This window comes from Pinus tabuliformis, chromosome Q (genome assembly GCF_031772625.1).
Source record: "Pinus tabuliformis cultivar Carrire ecotype Pingquan chromosome Q, CPIR1, whole genome shotgun sequence".
Taxonomy (NCBI): domain Eukaryota; kingdom Viridiplantae; phylum Streptophyta; class Pinopsida; order Pinales; family Pinaceae; genus Pinus; species Pinus tabuliformis.
Window position 1 is genome coordinate 635,348,290 of NC_142296.1, and position 20,823 is coordinate 635,369,112.

The window sequence follows — 20,823 nt, forward strand, 5'->3', positions numbered from 1 at the left end:
GCCTGTGATGTCCAAACCTGGGAAAATCCTACTGGTTTGATAAAAACTCTTAAGAGCTGGTTTGGCAGGTTGAATTTCCCTTACTCGTATATCTTAGCCATTGTAATATATTTTTGGGTTAATACACCTGAGGCAGTTCTGTCATTGCTTCAGATGTTGTGGCAGTATATTGAATGCTCAAATTGGACATTCTCACTCTTCTGACATGATGGCAACATCCACAAGCAATATTAACATTAGGGTTGTGATATCCGTAAGGGCTCCAATACTTCTTGTTTATTTCATGGACGCGCAAATTTTGTATGCTATGTTATCAACTATATTTGGAGGTATCTACCGTGAATTTCGTTAATTCAGTGGAATCCAAAATTAATTAATTTGAGATAAATTAATTAAAAGAGTATAATTAACTTGAATATAAATCTTAATTCTTGATGTGTATCTTACTATGAAAATTCCAGGGTATTTCATGGAGGTTAAATTTCCACCATCCACCTAATAATTACTGATAATTAGATTAAAATTCTTTAAAGCTTATTTTGAAATAGACATACCTATGGGCACAAATATTCTAATAATTACTGATATTTAAATTAAAATTCTGGAAGCCTTATTCTGAAATAAGCATGCCTATGGGCATAAATATATAACTCATAATGTTGATATGAATATTGAGATGGGTCATTTTTATGTTGATTGCATATTCTATAATATTTTGGAAATATTATCTACATGAGAAAAGTCAATTGTTTAACTTCACTAATCATAAAAGTTTCTAAATATTATGAAACCTATCATTCAATTAAATCTCAGATTTGAAATGGATACCTTACTAGAGAATCACATGCTTTCTTCACTATACAACATGTTTGTGGAACCTGTAATATACCTACTTGTTCTACATCTTAAATAAATTTTGTGAGATAAGTACCTTACTATAGAATCACATTCTTTCTTCACTATACATGTTTGTGGACCCTGTAATATACTTGCACGTTCTCCTTCTTCAAGAAATGGCAGAGGTGGTTGCTAAAGATATGATGAGAGATGACCACTCCACTCCTATTAAATTTCAAGATATAGATGGGTTAATCAAGTACTTTAAGGACACAAATTTGAATTAGGGACTATGAAACAAACCTAGGACAACTTGCAAGAAATTTGAGGAATGAGAGGCAAAAATGCATCAGAAGAAGAAATATAAGTTGGATTTTTGTGTGGCTGGTGAAAGTTAAAAGAATTTCATGAGATGTGTAGTACTATCAATCTTCAAAAAATCCCCCATTACAAACTTAGCATAGGAGTCAACTAACAAAACTACCGATTGATAAAAAAATATTAATATTGGTATTTTTAAATATTTATGCTAATAGACATGTTTATTTTGGAATAAGGTTTTTAGAAAATCCCCCATTATAAACTTAGCACATGTGTCAACTAACAAAATTAACGATTGACATGAAAATATTAATATTGGTATTTTTAAATATTTATGCTAATAGACATGTTTATTTTGGAATAAGGTTTTTAGAATTTTAATTTAATTATTAATAATTATTACGTGAATGGTAGGGATTTAATTTCAATAAAATATTCTAAAATATTCATAGTAGTATACATAAAATGAGATTTATCTACAAAGTATTTATGCCCTTTTTTCCCTTTTAATTAAATTGATTAATTAAATATCATATAAAGTGAGTTATGGTTTTTTAGGCATGTGGTATTGATAAGCTACAATATTGGCCCATGGTATTGTAACAAAACCTATTTACAGATTAAGAAAATCCACATAAAGTGATGGTAAGTGTTTGATGCTTACTATGGATTGATTGCTATCAACATTTACCAACCATTTATTTTATATAGTTGTACCCAATTTTAACAAATTTGAAATCATCAAAACAATAAGTTATTTAATTTAAAATCTAAAATTTATAAAATAGTTATGTAATGATCAACAGAGTAACAAAATTTTTTATAACTAAAAAAAGGAAAGCTTAACACATCGTGGAGATGGGAATTTGTTGTACTAGCAAAGGTTAAGTGCTCACAACTTCAAAGGCCATAATTTTCACATCAAATGGTGGAACTAGCCATCGGGTCACAACGTAGATTTTGTTTCTCCTTTTTTTGACTTCTGTGACTTTTCAACATTCTGGAATCGCACATCATGGAAATATTCAGCAACACCATTCGACAAGGATTCCCCAAGAGATTGGGCAACTAGTCTAGCAATACCCCATTTTAAAACTGGAGACATTAATAATCCTTCGAACTATAGAACCATTATGATCAATCCTTTGTTTGCAAAGATTTTCAGCAACATGGTAGAAAATAGAATCAGTAAGTGGGCAAAAGTAAAAGAAAAGAGCGCAAAAGGGCAAGCAGGTTCTAGGCCGAAGCATTCTATAGTAGATCATAGTATCATGCTGAGACACATTATTGAAAAGGTTTGGGGGAAAAAGAAGAAGTATTTTGCTACTTTGTTGACTTCAAAAAGGCATTTGACACAGTCCCTAGAGATAAGTTGTGGATTAGAATGGAAAAACTTGGAATTCCTTTGCAATATAGTGCTGTTGTCCATAGGCTTTATGAAGAGGTGAATGTCAAAATTAGAACTTCATCAGGCATTTCAGAAAGTTTTAGAAGTGATTAAATCTACAAGGTGGGGATGGTTTTCAGTTGGGGAGTTTGTGATAAAACTTCTTTTATATGCTGATGATCTTGTATTGATTGCTAAATCAGCCCATGGATTGAAGATGCACCTATATGCCCTTGAGCATTTTGTAAAGCAGTGGGGATGCAAGTCAATCTTAGTAAGACCAAAATAATGATTTTCTCTAATAAAAGGAAGAAAATCCAACATACATTCTTCTTTGATGGAAACAATCTTGAAGAAGTAAATGAATACAAGTACCTTGGGATCGATTTCAACAACAAGCTTAATTTGGAGGACTGCAAAAATAAGAGAATTCTAGGAGGGTGGAAAGAGTTATATGCACTTCAAAACAAATGTAGAGAGACAAAGTTATGGGATTGGGAAATGGTTAAAGTTCTTTTTGGACTCCTAGTTTGTCCAGTGATATTATATGGGTTTGAACTATGGGCTAGCAACATCCCTATTTGAAAATGGAAACAAATTGAGAAAATCCAAAAACGCTTGATCATTAGCAAGTTCAAAATAAAAAGTTTGGTTCCTTGAGAGATAATGTTGAGTGAAATAGGAGCGACTCCTATCGAATAAATTGCTATGGAGTGCCTTATAAGGTATCTAAAAATAATTGAGCAAATGGGAGTAGGTAGATGGCCGAACGTTATCTTCAATGAAGGCATGAGTGAAAGAAGGAAATCATGGATGAGACAAAAAAACAAATGGATGCAAAAATGGAATATTTACCTCAATGCATGTCCCAAAAATAGCAAGGAGTTAAATAATTTTATTATAGAGAAGTTTTGTAAGCGTATATGGGGAAAAGAGTTGGGTAGAAAGAAGAAGTAATATGTTAAGGAATTAAGCCCCACCTATGATCTCCAACAAAAAGAGTACATTGGAGTTAGCATTCCATGGAGAGAAAAGATTCTTATTTCTCAATTAAGAACTAACCCACATCAACTTCGGTGTGAAACGAGACATTGGAAGAGACCTAAAGAAGCTTGGGAAGAACGAGTGTGTACTTTTTGCACTTCTGGGGTAGTGGAATTGGAAAAGAATTTCATTTTGGAATTGGAGAGTGCCTCTCGATGCAATCACTACATGTTTGTTGTAAGGAGTGTAGTTTTCAGAAATATTTTTTTTTCAATGGTTATAATTAGTGTTGAGTTATAGGTTCGAATGAAGATTTCATTATTTTCATGTGTGCAATGAACTTCCTTTTTTTTTTATTAAATATTTTCTATTCCATCAAATCAAAGATATACATTCATTCCTTTAAAAGTTAGTTTTGGCCTGACACTAGGGAAATCATACCAAATACATAACTTTAGTTGTTTTGTTATCCCAAAATAAAGAGTATTGATCAAAGTATTGAAAACAAAAATACTATAACTAACTATTGGGCATCTAGGGCCCTTTTTGAGCAAAAAATACAGAACTAAAACATGGAATTAGTAAAAACAATATAACTAAAAGACATTAAACTATTCTTATTAGTATTGGTAGTTTCAATTAGTATGGGATCCTTGTTACTGCCTGGGGAGAAACCATGATTAGGTGGGAAACCCATTTTCTTCTCTAGACGTTCGAGCTTTCTGTTCGTTGATATCATACACCTTCACATTTGGTCCAGGGTCAAGAGTATGTCCTCCTTAATTTCATTCCTGTCAACTAGAACTCTTTCCAGAAGAATTTTCAAGTTCCAATAAATGTCTACAATGTACATGTATTGGTTGTAATAGCCTCTAGTATTCCCTGCATTCGAAACCCAGTTTGCTGTTGAAAATGCAACAATAAAATCTTAGTTTGACTTTGCGTTGGTCAAACTAGAAAAATTTCGAATTTCGATTTCAGTAGAAATCTTGGAGGTAGTTAACTAAGGTGACATGGAACTTGTCACTCAATTAACTTAATTAATTCAAGTTGGGGAAGCTTGAGTTAAATTTATTATGTTTTATTGCTAATTTGTAGCAATCTGTTTCAATTGATTTGAGTTATTGTCAGTTTAATTAATTCTAATTGCCAGAAGAACTAGTGGAGGTCAAGTTGTGGAAGTGGAACTTCAACCACACTCAGTGATCAACCAGTTAACTGATCAATCAACCCAAAATAATTGTAGCATGTAGAGAATTCAAGTTACCCAGTTGAGATGGAGATTCCAGGGCAGTGTACTATCGGTTGTAGCATATTCCAATGTGTATAGGTTGTGCATGCAGTTAGAGGAGGACCCTAGGGAATTGCACAATTAAATAGTGGGAAATTCCTAAATAATAGGGACCAACTTCCCAAGGAAACAACACACAGAAATAGGATCTTGGAGGGCTTGAAAATTGGCTAAGTGTTGGCCATAGTCAGTCAGTCAGGTAGAGGGATAGACTATACACTTGTAGGGTGTTCCCAGGCTTGAGTAAGCATATGTATTTCATCTCTATTCTCTGATTAATGTAATATAGATAGTAAGGGGTTTTGAGCAGTTGCTTTCCCCTAGATAGATCTATGTGCATGTGCGATGTTTCCTTTTGCATGTCTATGATTCTTGTTCTAGATGGTGAATTAACTTTCGTAGATCAGTAGAGTAACTTCAACTCTTATGATTTAGTAAATTTCATGAGCAGTATTGAATCTACACATTAATTTATACATGTTATCGGAGTTGGAATCACTGTAGAACAAAGATTTCGAAGTTGTCACTGTTGGAGGTTCAAATTTGAAGATTAGTGTTGTAGGTTTTCCTGAGGACTGAGAAGATGGCTTTCAATGGACTTAGGCTTGAGTATTCCTTGGAAGGAACCTCAAACTTTGTTGCATGGAAGGATCACATGGAGGCAATATTGGATGATAATGGGTTGCTAGAATACATCAAGACAAATGTAGAAAAACCCCAAGCATCTGATGCCCAAAATCTTTCTCAGTGGAAGAAAGATGTGGCCAAAGTGAGGAGAATCATATTAGAGGGAGTATGGGATCATATTGTCTCGAATCTCCATAGAAAAGAGACTTTGTTCACGATGTGGAAAACAATGACATAATTGTTTGAGAATAATAATGACCACAAGAAGCTGGCACTCAAGGACAAGCTTCGAAGTATCAAGATGTAGAAGAATGACACAATTTTGTAGTATCTGAGTAGGTTTACACAGTGTCATGATGAACTTGGCGGGGTCGGTGTTAATTTCCCTGAAGAAGACTTGGTAGCTATAGACCTTTTGGGCCTTCCCAAGAGCTGACATAGTTACTAAGATTCGATAAATGGTAGGGATAACTACCACGTTGGGAGTGCTTATGGTTTGACCTGGTACAGGAAAAAATAAGGCGGAATACCAGAGATGGGACTTCATCTAAGGGTGAGGATGAGGAGAACTATGCCTTGGCTGGAAAGGCAAAGAAAGGGAAAGGGAAGAAATTCCAATCCAAAGAAGAATCTAATCAAGGGGGCGAGAAGAAAGAATTTTCCAGAATCAAATGCTTTCACTGTCATGAATTCAGGCACTATGCCACAAAGTCTCCACATAAGAAGACAAATAAGAAGACCTTAGGAGGAGTAACGGGTGAAGATTTGGCTTCACAGCTCGAGCTTGATTTTAGTCTCATTACATCCATGGAAAACACAGTGATGGGAAGCGTGTGGTACCTCGACAATGGTGCCTTGTTCCATATAATGAGGAATAGAGATTTTTTCAGTGATTTGGAGGAGAAGAATCTCTAGATGCACATCAAGATGGGAGATAATGGAAGGTACAACACGACCGAGATTGGTACAATCACCTTTCAGAGGGAGCATAGCTCCCATCTTAGACTCAATGATGTGATGTTTGTTTCGGGTCTAAAGAAGAAACTTGTCTCCGTTGAAGTTTTGGAAGACGATGGTTATGATATGATCTTCAGCAAAGGAAAGGCATTCCTAAGACACATAGCGATGGGACAGGTGAAGCAGATTGGGGTTCATGTGAAGGACCTCTACAATCTAGATGTGGAGGATTGTGCTGCATTGATCACAAAGGCGGAGAAGCTGCATAAAAGACTTGGCCATTTGCATCATGGCACTTTGAAGATCTTGCAGTAGATTACCATAGGTCTCCCCAAAGGAGCACTAGAGCAACATGACACATGTAAAGGGCATACCTTTGGGGAAGTACACAAAAGCCACTTTCCATGATTGGGACAATAAAGAAAACATTAGGGGAATTTTTGGGTCTAAAATAGGCCTCCTAAGGAAATTATAAAATAATAGTGGAAATAATAAAATAAGATTAGATTACATCATCAAATTTTAGAGGGAAAAAAGAAAAACTATTTTTTTCAACTCGTATTTTCAACTTATTTCCCTATGGGTTTACTCAAATTTCAAGCAGAAACACTCGTTGGATGAAAAATTTGATTCCACATCCAAGGAGTACCCATGTTACATACTTTGGATGGACCCTACTACACGAAAAATGAGAAATACATGAAAAACATGATTGCAATCACGATTTTTCATGTATTTCTTATTTTTCGTGTAGCAGGGTCAATCAAAAGTATGCAACATGGGTACTCCTTGGGTGAGGAAATAATTTTTGCATCTAGCAAGTACTCCCACTTGAAATTTGAGTAAAACCTTAGGGCGATAAGTTGAAAATACGTGTTGAAAAAGTAGTTTTATTATTTTTTAATCTTTTTACTTTTTACTCCAAAAATGGTGAATCACCCCCCATGATTGACATCATCATCTTGAATCCTATTGGTTCTTATAAAGTTTATTTTGGATATACATTTTTCTTAGGAGGCCCATTTTAGACCTCAAAATTCCCCTAATGTGCAATCCTTGAAAGGATCCACTCTGATGTTTATGGACCTTTCTCGACAACCTCCACTGCCAGGCACAAGTATTTTGTCATCTTTATTGATGAATACTCGTGGAAGTGTTGGATATTCTTCATGCGGAAGAAGGATGAGACTTTCTCCAAGTTATTAGAGTTAAAGGCATTGGTGGAGAAAGAAATGGGTAAGAAGGTGAAGGCTCTCAGGAGAGATAATGGAGGTGAGTACATGTCAAATGATTTCAAAAATTTTTGTGCAAAAGAAGGCATTCGATGAGAGTTGAAAACACCCCACAACCCAAAACAAAATGGGGTGGTTGAGAGGAAGAACCGTAGCATTGTGGGTGTATCATAGACGATGTTGCATGACCAAATCATACCTTTGCACTTGTGGGTTGAAGCATGCAACACAACTGTTTATTTGTAGAATAGGAGTCCTCACCGAATTCGGCATGATCACACCGAAGGAGGATTTCTCGGGGAGGAAGCTGGATGCGTCGCACGTTAGGATTTTTGGAGCCTCTGTATATTGCCATGTCTCCAAAGAATTAAGGAAAAATCTAGAGACGAAATTAGATTAGGGGTATTTTTGGGTTACACAGAAACTCCCCACAACTACCATGCGTATCTTCCATTGCTCAATATGACAGTTGTGCGACGAGATGTCAAATTTGATGAAGACAAAGCCATGTGGTGCTCTCTTGAGAGGGAGCTTCAGATCCCACCAGAGGAGGAGATTTTAGCTCTAAAGGAGGAGCCTCAGGATGTTATGGAGCAACCACAAGTTGAGGAGCAGAGAGTGGAGACAACCACTCAAGAAGAACCATCCAGAGAAGGCAGGAAGAGAACCAAAGAAGCTGAGAGACTTGTGTAGGATGTGAGGGAGAATGTGGGTGCTCCTTCAAATCAACGCAGGTAGAGAAGGTCACCAGATCGGTACATTGGCTACATGGATCTAATGGCTGAGCTAGTAGAGATTTAGCCATCCTCTTTTGAGGAAGCAATATAGAAACTACTATGGGTTGATGAAATGGTGGAGGAGCACAAATCCATTATGAAGAACAATTTTTGGGAAGTGGTCCCAAGACCAGTAGACAAATCAGATGTGGGTTCGAGATGGATCTTCAAGGTGAGCAGGCATAGATGAAAGCATATAAAAGTACAAGTCCAAATTTGTTGCCAGGGGGTACTCTCAGGTTAAGGGGATTGACTATGAGGAGACCTTTGCTCCTATAGCAAGGTACTCATATGTCAGATAAATCCTTGCTTTGGCTGCAGAGATGGGGTGGAAGATCCATCAGATGGATGTGAAAACTACATTCATCAATGGAGTTATTAAGGAGGAGGTGTATATTGAGCAACTAAAAGGCTTTGGGACTTTTGATCAAGAGTCTCATGTGTGCAAACTCAAGTGAGCATTGTACGGTCTCAAGCAAGCACCCTATGCTTGGTACACCAAGATCAATAGCTATCTCACTTGTTTGGGCTTCACCAAAATTGAAGTGGATGCAAACCTCTATCATATTTTGGTAGAAGGTAAATTGTTGATTATTGTTTTATATGTTGATGACTTTATCTTGACTGGTGATGAGTAGCTGATTAGACCTTGCAAGGATAACCTTCCAAGAGAGTTAAAAATGGAGGACATGGGTCTCATGCACTACTTCCTTGGATTGGAAGTATGGAAAGGTGATGGGGAACTGTTTGTCTCTTGGGGAAGGTATGCCAACAATATACTTCAGAGGTTTCGCATGAACAGGCACAAACCCATGGAGACTCCTCTTGTGACCAACTAGAGGAAAGAGGATGCCACTTTAGGTGAGGAAGTGGATGCGACTATTTACCGGCAGTTGGTGGGTTCACTCATGTATCTTGTGAACACATGACCATACATGTGCTTTGCAATTAACCAGATGAGTCAAGCTATGGTTAGGCCAACCAAACTATTTTGGAGGGCATCTAAGACTGTTTTATGGTAGCTTAAAGGCACTACCTAGTTTGGACTTCTGTACAAACATACAGAGGGAGTGAATATGTGTGGCTTCATCGATGCAGATTGGGTGGGAAGTCCATCAGACTGGAAAAGTACATTAGGTGGAATTTTTAGTGTTGAGTATACAACGATTTCTTGGTATAGTAGGAAGAAAATATCAATAGTATTCAGCTCAGCAGAAGCAGAATACATGGTTGCAAGTCAAGCAACATGTGAGGTGATCTGGATGAGAAAGATGCTTGTTGGCTTATTTGGTCAAATGATGGATTCTACTGTGATTTACTGTGATAATTAGAGTTGCATAAAACTCTTTGAGAATCCTATTTTTCACGATCGATTCAAGCATATTGATATCCGGTATCACCATCTACGAGATTGTGTGCAAAGGAAGATTATGTTATTACAGTACATTCCTATAGAGGAACAAGATGCTGATATTTTGAAAAAGACCTTGTCAAGAGGGAAGTTTTAGTTCCAAAGTTGCAGGATAGGGGTGGTTGATAATCCCTTTCTTGCTGAGAGGGAGTTTTGAAAATGTAGTAAGAAAATATTAGTTTGAATTCGCCTTGGTCAAACTAGAGAAAATTCAAATTTCTATTTCAGTGGATTTGTTGGAGGTAGTTAACTGAGGTGACATGATACTTGTCACTCAGTTAACTTAGTTAATTCGAGTTGGGGAAGCTTGAGTTCAATTCAATATGTTTGATTTCTAATTTGTATCAATCTATTTCAATTAATTTGAGTTGTTGTTAGTTTAACTAGTTCTAATCTTAAGAAGAACTAATAGAGGTCAAGTTGTGGAAGTGTAACTTCAACCACACTTAGTGATCAACTAGTTAACTGATAAATCAACCCAAAATAATTGTTGCATGCAGATAATTCGAGTTACCCAGTTGATATGGAGATTCCAAGGTATTTACTATTAGTTGTAGCATATTCCAATGTGTACAGGTGGTGCATGCAGTCATAGGAAGTGTTATCACTCCAGGAAACTCTCCTAGGTTGCAGCTCGGAGATGCCTGGTAACATATAATCTTCAATATTGTTCTCTGAACTATTGGAATAAATGATGGTTTGGATCAAGCCAGATAACCATTTCAACTATGTTTTTACTCAAGACATGCATGAACACCCTCAGCTTACAAGTCTTTAGACCACTAATTATTAATAGTTTGTAGATTCAATGAATAGATGGAGAATACTGACCATACCAGCAGATGCATATATAAACACATATGAATGGATAGATATAGGAAGTAAATGAGAATACGGACTGTACCGGAAGATGCATATATAAAACATTTGAATGGCTATCTACAGGCAGTAAACGAGGCTTGCAAATCTAATTTATCAACACATAGTGTCATGCGGAAAGAGTCGTTAGTGCGGACACAACCGACCTCCCTAGAAGCAAAAGCTTTCTAGTGAAAAACAAGACAAATAAAGCTACCTTTCTCTAAACATGCATTGCAAATACAAGTAATCAGGGGATCTTTAACATACCTCTAGTCCAACGCTTTGTAGTAGTCCAGCCTCGCCGATCCGGATGAGCTCCTCCTTCTCTTCGAAACCTGCATTCACTAACAAGCCAAAAGATTAAATAGCACCTGATAAACTCATAAAACAATACATATCTATCATATAGACCAAGGAGTACATGAAACAAACCATGAATAATAATTTGTTGAGAAAAATAAGTTCATTTGCATTAAAAGGTAACAAAAGGAACCATTACAACCTGAGCCTTGGTGTTGTGCAAGTCCCTCCTAGGGTCCAGCAAGAGTTTTCCTTTACTTTGATCAGCTCACCCACTCTCAAATAAGGCTAGGAAAGGATGGGAATCTCTCCTCTCAAGCTTTACAAGGGAGTCCTAATTCCAGCAGCATCTACCCTTAGGAATGTTCAGCTTTCAACCTCCCCTCCCTCTGGCCCAATGCCTGTATTTATAGTGCTCTAGAGGAAGTTATTCAGGTCCACCATCAATGGGATAAGCCCCTCTTTGGATGGGATAGCTCCCCTCTTGATGGGATAAGTTCCTCTTTGGTAGGGATACATGAACCATCTGGAGGCGCTTCATACACGTCAAACAAGCTTCTAGAATGCTCTAGAAATGACCACAAGTAACTTTTGGGAGTGAAACTTGCGCCTTTTGACCTTTACAGGAGTACGCACCCATTGCTTTACATACAGAGCGTACAAGTACGCAGGTATTGTGAACTTGGAGTGCGTACACGCAGGTAAGGCTAAGAGAAACTGCGTACCCAGAGATATATAGATTTTTAATGACTTTCTCTCTTTCTTGAAGTTTGACATGGAGAGCAGAGGTATGAGGCTTGCCAAGGAGGATAGTATGATAGTTGATGGAGCCATACTTACTGCAAATAGTCATGGTGACAAATTTTAGTGTAACAGATTGCCCCCTAAAGTGCGAAGCCTGTAGTAGATTAGGGTTTCATATCATCTAGGAAGGGTGAAGTACTTTATCATTTCAAGGATTATCTTGTGGAGAGCCCAGTCGGAACCTGCAAGTATTCAACACAAAATACATATATAAGATCATATCATCGCTGAGGTAGGCATTCCCATACTCAGATTGAAAACTTTAACTAATTGACTATCTACTGCTCTGATACAGGAATGATTCTGTAGTACATCATAATCATAGACTTTTGTAGACACAGTATGGACGCAGCCATCTGTTTATGATTAGTCTACTCTACAATGAATACAAAACTCCTCGCAGCCTGGATGGTGGAAACTAGATCCAGGGTCTTCATTTCTACTTCCCGAACAGGTACGATTCTATCCATGCGAATAAATGAGTTGATGTCGAACATGGTAGAAACCACTTGATTACCAGTCAATGATGTAAACTCTTAACAAGCGTGAGAGAGACCACCAGTGATGTCAATGGTTCTCAAAGTACCCAGTACAATCCATGAGATGTGAATGAATGAGTTGATGTCGAACATTTCACGGAATCCTTCGATCGAAAGTCAATGATGTAAACTGTCGTCAAAGGTGAGAAACCTGCCATTGATGCATGCAGACTTCAAGGTACTGACGAATCCTAGGTCATCTTTCTAGATAATGTGCTGATGTCGATAGAAAGCGACCCATTGCAGGCAAGCCCACAACACGAAATCATAGATCGAGTTGAAGAAATGTAGCTGTAAGGACAGACTCAGGGATGGTCAAAATGGAAGACGAGTATTTTGCAGATGAATGTTTATTGCAGAGACCTCTTGAACACATAACGACACGACAGATGGCTTGGTGATATTTGACCCAAAGTTAATACCCGGTTAAAGACTTTCAATGTGGTTTGATCAACTGTGAGGCAAAGGATTTCCCAACCCAGGTGAATGAAAGTGTCGTGTTCAAGAGTGGTAATAAGGCTTCTTCTGAGACAAAGGATAACAAATGGGCTCATTTTTCTCTCTTTTCCCCCACCATTTCTGGCAAGTACCTCTTTATTTTTTACAAGCTTGAGGAGGATAACATATGCTTGATTATAAGCTCATCCTTCGGATGAGTCCAACTTAGTTTTGATTCGAACCCTAAGAAGGAGTGGTCTGTTCCTGTTTGTAATCGAACAGGTCCTTTATTGTGAAATTTTAACGAGTCCAGTATAGGAGAAACTCAGCGTTTTTCATTTTTAGAGAATCTGAAAAAACTAAAGAAGACTCCAGGTTAAACTTTTTCGTAAAGTTGTGTCTCCCAAGCCCGAAAAAGTATAAAATAATACCTGAGAGAACCGCTTAGTCTTGCGACCAAGGAGTACTTTCATGATTAGTGCCTCTGACCTGAAAAGTAAAAAGCGATCAAGGACACATCGTTTTATTTCCGTATCGAGTTTGAAACGACAAAAACCCAACAATCTTTTCCTGTTTTTATGGTCAGAAAAGAGCTATAAGGGGACCGTCTTTTAATTCCGTTTTAACGAGTGTAAAAGAAACGCTCGGCGATCTTTTCATATTTTAGGAGTCAGAAAAGGGCTTAAAAGATGACTCTGAAAGTCCTATTGTCCTGCACAAAAACGACACATTACTCATACCTGTTTAAGATAAGCAAAAATGCATTGAGAAATATCCTTCCATGGTGAAAAATAAACAAATTTAGCATTCATTTATCGAAAAAACCTATAAAAAGACTTTTTACCATGTCATTTTTACCATTTTACTGTTGAAGGAGAGAAAAGGGCTTTTGGCAAGAAACTTCCCGTGGACTTTGCGGAGAATCCGACCGTCAGAATCGAGTGCCGTCTCTTTCAGGTATTTCACAACATCCTCCTCTTTGTTTTCATCCGTTTAGAATTTCATTTTAAGCCCTATTTTGATTTTTTGAGGGCTTTAGGGTTTTAGGATCCGCCTTTCGGGGTACGCAGGTGCCCCATGGGCGACCTGCGTACCTCGACATTTTCGTTCATGGGAAAATGGCAGGAGTACGCAGCCTACCTTCAGAACAGCTGCGTCCATACGCTCTGTTTCTGAACGCGGGGTGCGTACTCCGCGCAAAGCGATTTCAAAACCCTAAAACTCAAAACCAAACCATCAAATGTTGATTTAATGAATTCTAATGAATGTTTTATGGTGTGTAGATTGCCCACCATGCTTGATTGGCGCGAAAGAGAACACGAAGATGTCGATTTGGCCGCAATAGATCATCAACCCTCCATTGATGCTTTGAAGGCATGCGATCTCTACAAATATTGGGCCATACCTGGCATGAGGGCCCAGGTGCGATTCTTAGAATGGCTGGTTGAAAGGTGGAATGTCCAGGATCAATGCTTCTACATCGGAGGGCACCAGCTCGAGATAGAGCCCTCTGACATATATTTTCTCACTGGTTTGCCTAATAGGGGTGAGCAACTGACTCTCTCCGGGACTAGGCCGGGTGGCCAATCCCTTGCTAGCCTCCGGCTAGAGTGGTGCAACAATCAAAACCAGGAGAAAGGGATAGAAATCAAATACATATCCCTGCCCGAACTTAAGGTAATTGCCTTTATAGTTACCAGACTCTGCGGTGCAGCCGCTTTGCACAATGCCACCAGGTCCCAAATGCGGATGGCGATAGATTGCTACCGAGGCACCATTTTCAATTGGTGTGACGCTGTGTTGGCCAATATGAAGGGCCAACTGACTAGGGCAAAGAACGGGCAATTAAAGACCTTTGGGTATGGGCCTTTAGTTGTGAGCTTTGCCCTAGAGAGGGTTCCGATGCTGATCCCACAGCATCTCACTGTTCCAGCTGGGCCTCCTCGGGAGCCAAAGATGATGCGATGGGTTACGGTAATGGCCCAACATCCTGATGAGGGAGCGGGAGTTGCTCGATTTCCTGCGGGTTACTTTCACTGGTTGGAGGACCAGGTCTTTTCGATTCAGGACTTTCCTTATGCCGGAGTAGATTTTCGCGGTGATCCGGACATGGTTCTTCCACAGGGAGAACAATGGGACGACAGAGGTATTTCATTTTCACAAGTTTTTAAATTATTTACTTTTTATTTGTTTTTTATATCGTCTCAAAACTGACAGTGACAAATTTCAAAATGCAGATGTAGGTCCACAGCGTCCAGCCAATCTCCGGCCATTCGAGAGAAGAGTACCAGTTGCATCAGCACCGGCCCCACAGGATGCGGCTGCAGAGACCTTAGCCGAGCTGGAACAGGACCTAGAGCGTCTCACGGCAGACATACCAGAGACGACTATAGACGATATTCCTATCCGACTTCAGCGCTATGTGGTCGCAGTCCCAGGACCTTTCAGGAGGTTCTTGTGTAGGGTAGCGCGGGCAGTGGTCTCGTATAGAGAGCACCACCAGTGATTGGCTAGTCACTTTTTGTAGACACATATGACATTTTTGGTTTTTTGTACTTATCATTTTTGCCGATCATAAGGTGTTTTTCAACCTATGATCGAAGACGATGTATATTTTTGACACACTCCTATCTATATACTATTATTACCGGTTTATCTTGTTAAACATGTATGATGAAATGTTTTTTAAATTTACATTTATGATTATCGCAAATGTCTGTCTAACATTCGAGAAGCAATTGCATCTGCTAATGTATTTAATGACCTTGGAATATGCTGATATTAAATGTAATCAAATTCACGTTCCAAGAGGCGCACTCTCAAAAATAACCTTAATAACACTGGATTTCTAATGGCATACACTCTATTAAGCTGTAATACAACGAGTTCAGAATCTAACCTCACTATCAAACTCCGAATCCCAAACGAAATAGATTCAGATAATAACTCAATCACTGCATTGTATTCCGCAATGTTGTTTTTTGTTTGACCGAGGCTCACCCCATGCATAGAAACTAACTCGTCAGAGGGCGAATAGATAACCCAAGCTGCGGAAGAGATATTCCGTGTATTACGACAAGCACCATCAGCAAATCCAATGTACGTTTGGAGAGGCGTCGACATCTGCAATATCAAGAGTAAAACCAAGATAAGCCAGAATAACGACGAAAAACACACTCTCTAAGCTAAGCACACTATCTATACTAACAAACACACCAGCTAGAAAGAAAAACTAACCTAACTAAATCTCCATACCCATCATTTAAGAATAATACCTCTTTAGGTAAAGTCCATTTCTGGGCTTTCCCAAAGAGTCCCCATCAAAATCTACCAGCTCATAGGCCCCTTTTGCTAGCTTTCGCTTGACAATGTAGGGCCCATGCCACATAGGAACGAATTTTCCAGCACCTAATTTATCGTTAGCTTGATCATATAATAGCACTAGGTCTCCTTCCAAAAAATTACGAGGGGTCACGTTGCGATCATACTGAGCTTTCATCCTTTTTGCGTGAGTCTCGATTGCCAATGCAGCGTCACGTCGAGTCTCATCTAATTTAGCTAAGTATAATAGACGTTTCTCCTCTTCGGAAGTAGCTGGAAGAAATTCGACAGCCATTTGAAGTGATGGGATTTCGCATTCAATGGGCAACACTGCTTCCAAACCATAAACTAGTTGGAAAGGAGTGAACCCTGTTGATGTTTTCACTGAGGTTCGGTATGCCCAAAGCGCTGAAAATAACATGTTGTGCCAATTCGACCGATGAATACCAATGATTCGTCAGATCATGATAACTAGAACTTTGTTGATGGACTCAACCAAACCGTTTGCTTGGGGATAATAAGGAGTAGAACTATCATGGCGTAAACCAAGCTGGCTTGTAAGTTCTGTCATCATAATGTTTCGAAAATGGCGCCCATGGTCAGTGATTATCGCTTGTGGGACACCAAACCTAGCAATAATATGATTGAATACGAAAATCATAGCTGTCTTGCCGTCAGCCTCGAATGTAGGCATCGCCTCGGCCCACTTAGTAAAATAATCAACCGCAAGGATGATATACGCATGCCCCCCGGCCGAGTGAGGGTTACATGTAATAAAGTCGATACCCCATTTAGCAAATGGACCAACGACAATTATAGGGTGGAGAGGAGCAGGTGGTGCGCGCATCTTGCGATCAAACACTTGACAGTTGTGGCATTTTCGGACCGCAATGATACAATTTTTAAACATGGACGGCCAGAAGTAGCCAGCACGCAACACCTTCTGAGCTGTGGCATACCCAGACATATGACCGCCACATGCTCGAGAATGACAGTCATTCATAACCCTTTATGCCTCTTCACGATTTAAACAACGACGAAAAACTAAATCCGCCCCACGACGATAAAGAGTATCTCCAATAATTTTGTACTGTTGGGACTGGAATTGAATTTTTCGGCGTTCCGACTTTGAAGCTTCGGGCCGAAAGGATTGGGTTTGGAGATAGACAATTATATCTCCATACCATGGATCTAGAGTGCTGATGAGAAACAGAGATTCGTCCGCAATGGGTTCCTCTACCACAGTTTCCGTGTCAGCACGCGGGAAGTCACACATTAATTGCGCAAAAACTAAAGATTTCTTAGACTTAGATTTTTCAAACTCCAAGTCGAACTCTTGCAAGATAACAATCCATTTAGAGTACTTGCCCCCTAGCAATTGTTTAGTCAAAATGTAAATCATATGGTTGCAATCCGAAATGACTGTAGTTTTACGGAGAAGAATGTAATGACGAAAACGCTGGACAGCCTGAACAGCTGCCAGAGCCAATTTCTCCACATGCGAATATTTTAGCTCAGTGGGATTTAACGTCCTACTAAGATAATATATCACATGTTCCGTTTCGAATTCATCTTCCTGTACTAAGACCATTCCAATGGTGGAATGAGCGGCGGAGAGGTACAAAAAGTAATCCTGGTTGTAGTTGGGAGGATGCAGCAACGGTGCATGGGTCAACGCGTGCTTTAGCACATCAAAAGATTTCTGAGCTATCTCATCCCAAGAGAATTGAGCATTTTGTTTCAACAACCGGGTAAAACCCTTGGTAATCTCGGCGTAGTTAGGAATAAATCGGCGTAAAAAGTTTGCTTTCCCTTGCAAACTTTGGAGTTGGCGCAAACTCGAAGGAGGAGGCAATTTGATGATAGCTTCGACCTTCGAGGGATCGACGTGAATGCCGGCTTTTGAAACTACAAATCCTAGCAATCGTCCCACTTTGATGCAGAAGACACATTTGTGTGGGTTCAACCGTATACGATAATGCCTACACCTCATAAAAATTGCTCGTAAATGGACAAGGTGATCAGCTCGACGTAAAGAGTGAGCGGGCAAGTCATCGAGATACGGTTGCACAATGCGCTTGATGTCATGAAATGCATAAGACATCGCCCTTTGAAAAGTGGCTCCGGCATTCTTAAGCCCAAAAGGTAGTTTGCAATAAGCAAATGTCCCCCATGGACAAATGAAAGCCGTTTTTGGTTGATCGGCAGGTAGAATATTGATTTGGTTGTAACCGGAAAAACCGTCCATAAAGGAAAATATTTCACTGCCGGCACAATCATCAATTATTTGATCGATATAGGGCGTTGGATAGTTGTCCTTGGGACAAGCACGATTGATATCCCTATAATCGATACATATTCTTATTGTTCCCTGCTTTTTATTAACTGGAACAATATTCGATACCAAATCCGTTAACGGGATCAGATAAATGAAACCTGCTTTCAACAGCTTCTCAACTTCTGCTTTAATTGCAGCCGCTTTCCGAGGGTGGATCTGACGCAGACGTTGCCGAACGGGTTTAGCGTCCGGGTAAGTCTTGATCTCATGAACAACAATGGAGGGATCAATTCCTGGCATTTCCTCATAGGACCAGGCAAACACGTCGCAGAATTCTTGAAATAGGGCCTTGTATGTTTGAATTTCGTCATCTGAACACGAGGCACCTATATGAATGTGTTCAACAATTCTAGGCTTTACTGAAATGTCAATGGGAATAGTGTGAGAAACATTTCCCAAATTCAGCTCTGAATCAGGATGTTTCATTGGACTTTGAGCGTCTTTGACATATTCAGCTGTAAAAATTGATGAGAAATCATTTTCAAAACGATCATCCTCAGGTAAAAACGACGATCTATGATGGAGATCGTCCCATGGTAAATCGTCTACACATAGGACTTCACAAAGTTGTTCGTCAGATGAGACAACTTCGGGAAACGTTATTAACTCCGAGGTTGATGCGAAAAGGGATTCCTCATGGACCACATTCATTTGGTCGATTTGGGTTGAACTTGGGTCGGAAAAAGACTGCACGGCCTCATAAGCAATTTCATATGGACTCAAAGGCATTGCATCACCGAATGAGTCTATCTCAGATTCAGATGGGACAATCCAAGGATCATCGTAAATAATAGTGTCTGAAGTAATCATATGAATGGATGCGAATGAAGGGTCTGCGTTGATCGGAGGAAAAGGAAAAGTTCCCAGTAAACCAGAATCTTTAACTAATCCTACGCCAACATCCTTATAAGGGATAGTCATTTTACCGACATGCTGGATACTCTCTGAAGAGGCTGGGTCGGATGAGAAATAAGCCAGCTGGTCTATTGTCACGATCTTGCCATTATGTGGAAACTTTATGACTTTGAAGACCGATGAAACGACCGCTGTCATAGCGTAAGACCAACTTCGACCCAACAGAAGGTTGTAGTCTAGAGGGGCATCAACCACCTCCACATCTAGACTAACGGTTTTTCCTTCAACCCCTATAGGCAAATCCTGTAAAATGCCAAACGGATGGAACCCACGGCCATCAAAGGCCTTAAGAATAGTCGGGGATTGGTTCAGCGAAGGAGAACCAAGCGATCTACAACACTGAATCGACATAATACACGTGGAAGCTCCTTCATCAATTACAGTCCGATGAATGGGTCTGTTTTTGACTATCACTGGAATCTGGAAAGCCATCTGATGAGGGAGACGCGGTGTACTATTTTCTAGATCAAAGATTATCAGGTTCGGGTCCTGAACATCAACAGCTCCTATAGCCAACAAAAGTAATTTTCGCTGCGCTGGGCATGATTGCAGCACTTCTAAAGCCGACATTGCTGAAGGTGAAACAGCTAAATCCTCAACAATGTTGTAATTCTTGGCCACTCTCGCATGTGGATTGAAAGCAGACCTTCGAAGTACACCCTTGGCGGGCGGTTTTATTACTAAGTCAGGGTTAGGTTTCTCGATCTGTAGTGGATCGGAACCGGGAGCTGAGGTTGATGGATTTGAACGAGAAGATTCTGCTTCTTTCGATCCATCAACATGACTTTTACTACCATAATCGTGAGATCGAGTCGCAATCCTTACATGAGACATCATCAATATGGGTTCTTCAGTGGCACTCGAGGAAGAACCTATCATCTTACTCTCCTGCTTTGGAAATGGATCTTTCAAAACAGCAGGAGTTGAGGAACCTTTGACGATTTTCACAACCTCGGCCCGATGGGGGAAATCTCTCGTAAAATGATCCTCTTCACAAATTAGACAAGGATATCGAGGTTTGCGCTTTTCGTCATTGGATTCCGACTTTTCTGTTTTCTCCTTTGGAGTCTTCTCTGCTTTACCCTTCTTCTTCCCACCGTTTTTTGATTTAGCCGTAGATGACTCTACAGCGTGAATATCGGCGGAAATTTCAGGGGAAGACTCTCCTGTCGGGGAATCTGGTAAGGTTATAATAGACGAAGAATTCTTTGAAGATTTCTTCTTGCTTTTAGTATTTACCGTACCAATCATGCCATCAACAGCATGAGATCCCGAAGGAGCAGCAGCGATTTGATTTGACTTTGGAAGATCTGGGATCTTTTCATGTAACGTACCTGACTGAGTGTAAACTAAGTCAAGGTACTGCGCTTGAGCAATTACTTGCTCTTCAGTAACTACTCCGGCCTTAGCTACATCTTTAGTAATCTTCGGTAATAATGATTTAACAAACCATTCAGCTAAGATTTGGTCCGGAATAAAAACTT